Here is a 7,693-nt window from a genome sequence, read left to right on the forward strand (position 1 = left end):
AGGAGTGGGACCGACCACAACTAAGGCATGGCCGGCGGGCTAGTGAGCTCGGTCCTGCGACACCTTTCCTAATTTTATTATTTCCTTGTTACGGAGGAAATACCATGAAACTGAGGAGTTTCCTTAAAATGAAGGATATTTGTTCAAATGAAGGGATTTTCATGAGATCAAGGAAAAATAATAAAACATGATAAAATAAAGAATTAGGCGTGGGATTTGCCGGCCGGTGGGCCCAGTCCCCTAGCGCCTTAGATAATATTTTATTATTATTTTTTTCTTTCTATTTTGCATAGGTTCATCGTTCCTTCGTATTTTGGAATGCTCGTTTGTGCATTCAGGTAAATGGTTAGTGAATAGACTTGCACCATTTTGGTCGGGGCTTACTCGATATTGGCTTAGTGCCCGTACGTTGAATATTTATCACTAACCCATGGAATTCTGCTGGGAAGAACCACGAATTGAAGTAATGAAATATTGTGAAGAACGTAGAATTTTTCTGAATATTCAGTTAATGAATTTAAGGATTAGAGATAATTAATTGATGGATTTATACTAGCAGGCATGCTGTCTAGGAGCATTAATTATCTGAGAGTCGAGTAATATGAGCTTGTTGAAACGTCATTTTCTCTTATATAGTCAGGGAAAATATTGTTACATCCTGAAGACATTATTTCTCTATACTAGCATGCAAGTTGTCTAGGAGCCGTCCAATCTTTCAATTCTATATAGAAGTAATTACTGAAATTGCTCAGTATTCATGAGATACGTCGTTGCCTCAGCTGAGAGACTACACATCTGCATATACTCTGAGAGACAGTGTTCTCAGTCAGAGATTCTTGCGGCATGAGCTTTCATGCTTCGATGAGAGACATGAGCCTCAATACTCATCTGATTGCTGGATCAGGAGCATGCATAATTATGGTTTTACGATTTTAGCCTTTGTCTAAAATCCAACATCTACAAAGGTTCTGTGACCCTACATTACTTTTTCCTTCTCTGAAACTCTTTTCATCATTAAGACTGCATGTTGAGTTCAAATTGTGATTTCCTCTCACAAACCCATACACGTGTGGAGACTCCAAGCATCATGTGTTCTGATGGAAAAGATGTTAATACGATTGTTAAGTCATCAATCATGAAGGAAAAAGAAAAATCTCCATCTCCTCCAACTTTAAAAATAAAAAGAAGGAATGTGAGGAAGCCAAGAGCTGTTCCTTCAAATTCTCAGAAGTTTTCTGATGTTCTTGAAGAGTTGAAGGAAGCAAGGAAGGAGATTCAGCAAATAAAGGCTTTTGTTGTGAGAACTCTCGAAATTCAGAAGGCCCTGGTCGACATCATCAGCCTAGAAGGTTTTTTGGAATTGACTCCTTTCTCCATGAACCTTATGTACCCATGGATGTTGACGACAAGGAGTTCGGGGACGATAAAGAATTCTTCAGAGGTCTCAATGTCTAGTAAATCTTCTTTGTTAAGTTTTTAGAAGAATAGCTAGGGTTTGGAATAGACATTATTGTGAGTACACATAGCTATGTCCAACGATTTTCATCTTCATTGTTTTTATATTTATTTTTAAATTCTAAAGTTTTTGGAAGATGATTTTTGCAATTTTAATTTTTATGATTTTATATATTGCAATTTTTTATGGGATATTGATAGGTGTCATAAGCACCTTCATTTATATCTATAATTTATGCTTTCTTTGCTATGTTTTCGTGTGAATTATGTGTCTTATGTTTGCTTTTGAGTGTTATAGGTACTTTGGAACCATTTGGAACAAAAGAAGAAGAAATCATCCATTTGGAGTGTAAATGGCAAAAAGTTCAATTCATAGGCGATATTTGGAGCATGCTAGGTTGTGCACGAGGAAGTTATGAGCGAAAGCATCGATAAAGCCTGTCAGTTCCCTAGAACTGACAGCACAAGAAGAAGAATTATATTGTCAGTCTTCCAGAACTGACAACTGAAATCAACAAAAGATTGTGGCCTATATCCGAAAGTTGAGTGTCTGTGGCCATTTCTATTCCTACATAACCTGAAAATCAGAGAAGAAGAAGTTATTTCTTCTTATCATGAATTTTTATTCCTCTTCCTCTTGTCTGAAATCGAGAGATTCAGATGAAATTGGTGGCGGAAAACAAATTGTTATTGAGGTTGAAAAGATCGATGGTGATGGCATGGCTAAGGAGCTCACTGAAGAACTACTGTTTCTGTTGATTCGAATTATGGAAGAAATGGAGTTAGGGTTCTGAATTAGGAGTTTGGTTCTGATGGTGAGTAAATGGGGGTTTGTTGTTTGATTGGAGAGTTGGGTATTGTTTGAATTCATATTACAGCCGAGATTGAGATCGAGAAATCATGGAAGACAAGAAGACTGTTGCTGGTTGTGTTTGTGTGATGAGAAATTAGAGAAGACCTTGGTTTGTAGTTGTGATGGAATTGGTGGTTACAAGAATCATAGAAGGAAGAAATTAGTAAACTGATTTGTGGTGTTCATGGTCGAAATTGCAGACACATGAAATTAGGTTTTGAAGCTGGGATGAAATTGGTTGTCTGCGTTGGTGTTGGATTCAGAGATAGGATGAGTTTCTTGAACTGGAATTGAATGGTTGATAATCTTTGTTTGAGATCAGCTCAGCTGGAGACATTGCAAAGCTATAGAGAAGAATGGAGGTTGCACTACATGATCGAATGCAGAATAGAGCAGGTTCAGTTAACCGAGACAATATGGATCTGGTGGTTGTCTGCTGGTTGGTATTTAAGCTTCATTCTAAAGCCAACATATACAAAAAATCAAGGGGTTAGTCTGATGCTGGTAACACACACAACTACAAGGAAGAGATGAGTATGAGCTGAGAAAGGAGGAAGGATTTGGCAGTTGTAGTGAAGGGTAGATGAGTTGTTGTTTGTATGAGACTCTTAAGTTGTTGCAATGGGGAGTAAGAATTATTGTCGATTGCTGTCGAGAAGATGAGTTAGAACTGAGTAGCAGCTGCTGAAGAATTAGAGCTTGTGATGGTGGTTTTGCAGGTGAATAAAGAGGTTCTGGTATTGATTGCTACTGTGTTGCTTCCAAGATTGAACATGAGGTGTTGCAGTTCTGGATTATAGGAGGACTGGTTGGTGACTGCAAACAAGAAGTTGCTGCTGTGCAGATGGAATGATGGAGAAGTTTTGAACTACAGATATTGCAGGTGCAAGTTGGTATGAGATATATGCACTGGTGTTGTTGGTGATTAGAAGATGTTGATCATGTTGAGTAGATTGATCTGGAATTGGTGGTACTGTTGGTATTTCGAACTCAGGTTACAGGCATGGATAGTTTCCAAGGATTGAATGTAATGGCCTGGGTTGTGCTGAAGCTGCAACTATTAGATGTATGTTTAGGAATTGAAACTCAAGTTGGTGTTGGAAGCAATTGCTGGTTAACTGAAGATGGAAGCGATGGGAATGGCCAGGCAGTGATGGTGTTGTTGCAGTTATGCAATTGCGGAAGCAATGTTTGAACAGTTAGAATGTTGGGTTATGCAGTGAGTAAAAGAGAGTGCTGGTGGAATTGGACAAGGTATTGCAACTGTAATTCAAGTGGTGTCTTGTTGTTGTGTGGAGCTGAAAAGAATGATGATGTTGTTGCTACTGCAAAGAAGCTGGATTTGAGGTTATGAGCTTAGTCTTGGATCTGCAATGGACTAAGACAGTGGTTGAAGGAATTGATGCAGTAGTTGAGCACTGATGGTATTTCTTGGTTGGAGTTTATAAAGATTGTAGTCGTTGCGGAAGTCAGGGAAGAAGAGGAGATACAACTGTGATGTGTGTTATGGAATGGATGCGAATGAGCTGAAATGGTTAGTAGAAAGTGTTGCTGCTATACAGGGAATTATTATTGCAGGTTTGTGTATCGAAACTGGAGCTGCACTGACTAAGTTTGAGTCGAGAAGAACATGAATGGCTTGAAGCAGAGTTGCAGGTGGTGCTGGATTCTATTGGGGCTGAGTTGTGTTGGATGTAAGTAAGATATTTAAGTGCAGTTCTCTTGGCTGTAAGTTGAACCTGAGGTTGCAGTTACATGGGTTTGCATCAGTGGTGGCCGTGTAGAGCTGGAGGTTATTGCAGTTGCAGAATGTGAAGCTAAGTTGCGGTTACATTACAGGGAATATGGTTTGTAAAGAATGGGACTGAATGGAGTTGTAGGTGTCAGTTTTCTAGAACTGATAGACCAAAGACCAAATATTTAATGGGCTTATGAGCTTTGTTTGAGGCCCGAATGGTGATTATGGGCTGGACAGTTTTGGCCGAGAGTTACAAATGGGGAAGGCAGAGAAGCAATATAAAACAAGTTTTATCTCTTTGATATCTGATCTTTGCTTCTACTTTTGGTTTCTAGGGTTTAGAAAACATGAAAACCTTTCTTTTTCTTCTTGTTATGAACTCCATGAACATGAGCTAGAGTATTATTATTGGTTATGGAATAATTTGATTTCACAAAATATGCTTTTTGATATGATAAATTAGTTTTGTCTCCATGATTTATCGTTTATGATTCACTATTGATATTGTCTCATGATTTGAATACTTGTTTGATCGAGTCGTGAATCGGTTGATTTTGTGTTCATCTCCATTGCTAGATTAGGATTTATTATACGCAAAAGTGATAGATTCCTGATTACAAGTAGCATAATTGTGATTATTGCTTGTAGTGATACATCCTAGTAGTCACATGTGAGTCATAACCTTTGTTGAATCGGATTAGTGCTTTTACACGTTCGATTGCTTTGATTGGCCTGATTTCATAAAACTTAATGCATCTAGGGAATTAAACTTGATTAGTGCTTTTACACGTTAGGTTGTTCTCTTAGGTAGAATTCATTTTCGCATCTTTTAATGTGTTTGTTGATGATAATAGGAATTTAGCGGGATATTCTTGCGATCAAGGTATCCTAGGGCCTTTGATAAAAGTTGAGATTAAAATATCAATTCTAGTTATCGTATAGAAAACATGTTTGTGAATGAAGATGAAATCCGTGACCAATACCTTCACATCTTGATTTGTGTGCTTTATTTATTTGTTTGCTTTTATTTAGTTTATTATATAAAAATCAGAAAACCCCTCCTTGTTCTATATAAGAAACCGAAACATATTGACAACCTAGTCCTCTTTGTGGGAGCGATCCTTTCTTACCCTTGCTATATTATATGTTTTGAGTAGCGAGAAAGTGTAATTTATTTTTGACGCATACGACAGCGATCAGATATGTTGTTTACGTCCGTGAACCTGTGACTATCCCATACTTGTTCAAAACCTATCTCTATTATGTCAGTAATGTATTGATGAAAGATAGAATGAACTTTTGACATTACAAAAGTTAAAGCCTTTTATGTCATGTTTTGATAAAAAGAAAGGATTAAACTTTTGTGTACAAGGATTAAGTCTATTATATGTCATTGTGCAAATAGTGATGAAAAATAGAATGAATCTTTGTTTATTCCGCAGTATTAATCGATCTCCGATCCACATTTTTGTGCATATACTGTGTTGCTCCGTAAGGTTTCTTGTGTTTGACCATAAACGATTGAGTTGAACATTCTCTTATGTCTAACTTAATTGTTGCTCCGCAAGGATCCTTATGATTGAGCATGACCAACTAAACTAATCATTCTCTTTTAGTTATTTTAGTTGTTTCTCTGTAAGTTTATCTTATGTCGAGCATGACCAATTGAATTGATCACTTTCTTGTGGTTAATTTAGTTGTGTCTTTCAATTGAATTAATCGTGGGTTTTCTTGTGATTAATTTGGTTGTATTTTTCGATTGAACTAACCGTGGGTTCTCTGTGGTTATTTCAATTGAATTTTTTGGATACAAATTCATGTTTTCATGTGATTTGGTTGTCCAAAGAAATCCTTCTTTTCTTGTGAAAGTAAGGTCGCCTTTGTTGTTCCTTCGGGGATGACATTTTATGGGGGAGAGTTCATTTTGAACTTGTGCTTAATTTCCAAATCTTTGTGGGGAGTGCGGCTATGGAATATTTAGGGGTTATCTTGTATCTTTATTAACTCCTTGATGAATGCATTTAACATCGGCTTTATGATTGCATCTAAATTTGTTGGTATGTTAATACACTTTTTGGTCATGATGTATCTCCGTGGAAATTTCATTAGGATTCCATTAATTTCCGTACCTTTGCCAAAAAAAATTTGACAAAAATGGGTAGAATTAATGTGTAGTTCACACTACAAATACATATGGTTTACAGATCATTATGTAAGGGGGAGTGGTTTTCATGTTGAGATATGTATTGACTAAGAGGGAGTGATGCATATCACCATAGTGTTATTGTCAAAGTTGTGATACAATTGAACTTTGATGCTGTGTAATAATACTATGACACTGTATAGCAATGATTGAGAGCATTTTGTTTTCTCATTGTTATAGCTACGATCTTCGACAACTATGATGCTGAACTTACAACCTTTAGGATCATGGAGTTCTTGGAAGTGGCGAAGATTTTGAGTCGCTTTGAAGATGCCAAGGAGATCAAGCATGTGAATAAGAAGCTACATTTTTTATCTTTTTTTTGTAATCCATATGTATTGATAGTTTTGTCATTAAAATTGACAAAGGGGGAGATTGTTAAAGCATTGCTCGGTCGAACTCGCATGCGTCTCTATCTCAAGCATGTTTGTCAATGTTAGTGATCAAAACTATAAGTCTTGATTTCTATCCTATTTATAGATGTCTCGGACTAGGACATAGATAGTGTAGTTGAGCTTAGATCTCTCAACGTTTATCTCTTGAAGACGAAGAACTACTAAGGGGAGCTTGTGGAACTTCTTCGATAAAAGGTATATGGAGACTTGGAATTATCAATCACTTGGAAAGTCTATTTCTACTATCTCCTATATTGAGACATAAGTCGTGTTACGATATAGTTTTCTCTATACACATTTGAGATTTCGAGCTGAGTATATCTCGCTTACATATTTCTCGAAATATGTGTTGGTAAGCTTTCGCTTCGACCAAGTTCATCTTATATCATGAGAAAATTGCCGAGTAACATCTTACATGGTTTCTGTGATACAATCATTTGATGTAGGCTTGGAATGTTTCGATAATGATTATTTCAATATCTTGAAAATTGTTTTGATGCTAATAGTGTAAGAAAACGGCTATTATCATTATAGAAGAATGTTTCAATGATTGAAATAAAGAGTTGATGATGTAACCATCTTTGGATATAAGCATATATAGTGTGTTCGCACATTAGTGCATAAATCCATAAACTGGAAACCAAGAGTATGCATATGTGTGTATACGGAATTGGTGAAGGAGACAGGTTAAGTATGCGTATCCGTACGCATACTGGCGGAAGTTCTCAAACCGAGAATTTCTGTTGAGTTTGGAAACTTGACAAACTCTTAACTAGTCACCTTAAGTATGCGTACCCCTACGCATACTGGCGGAAGTTTTCCAACCGAAAATTTCTGCTGAGTTTGGAAACTTGACAAACTCAAAACCGGTTGCTTAAGTACGCATACTCGTACGCATACTTAAGCTGGTTACTTTGTCAAATCGGTCAGTTCATGGACTTTAAATCATAAGGAATGCAATCTTTGCAAACCGTGGCTATAATGTCCATGATTGAATTGAATCAAACCGATTTGGTTTCAATTGTGTTTTTTAAACAAGTGAACAACTC

This window comes from Papaver somniferum, chromosome 9 (genome assembly GCF_003573695.1).
Source record: "Papaver somniferum cultivar HN1 chromosome 9, ASM357369v1, whole genome shotgun sequence".
Taxonomy (NCBI): Eukaryota; Viridiplantae; Streptophyta; class Magnoliopsida; order Ranunculales; family Papaveraceae; genus Papaver; species Papaver somniferum.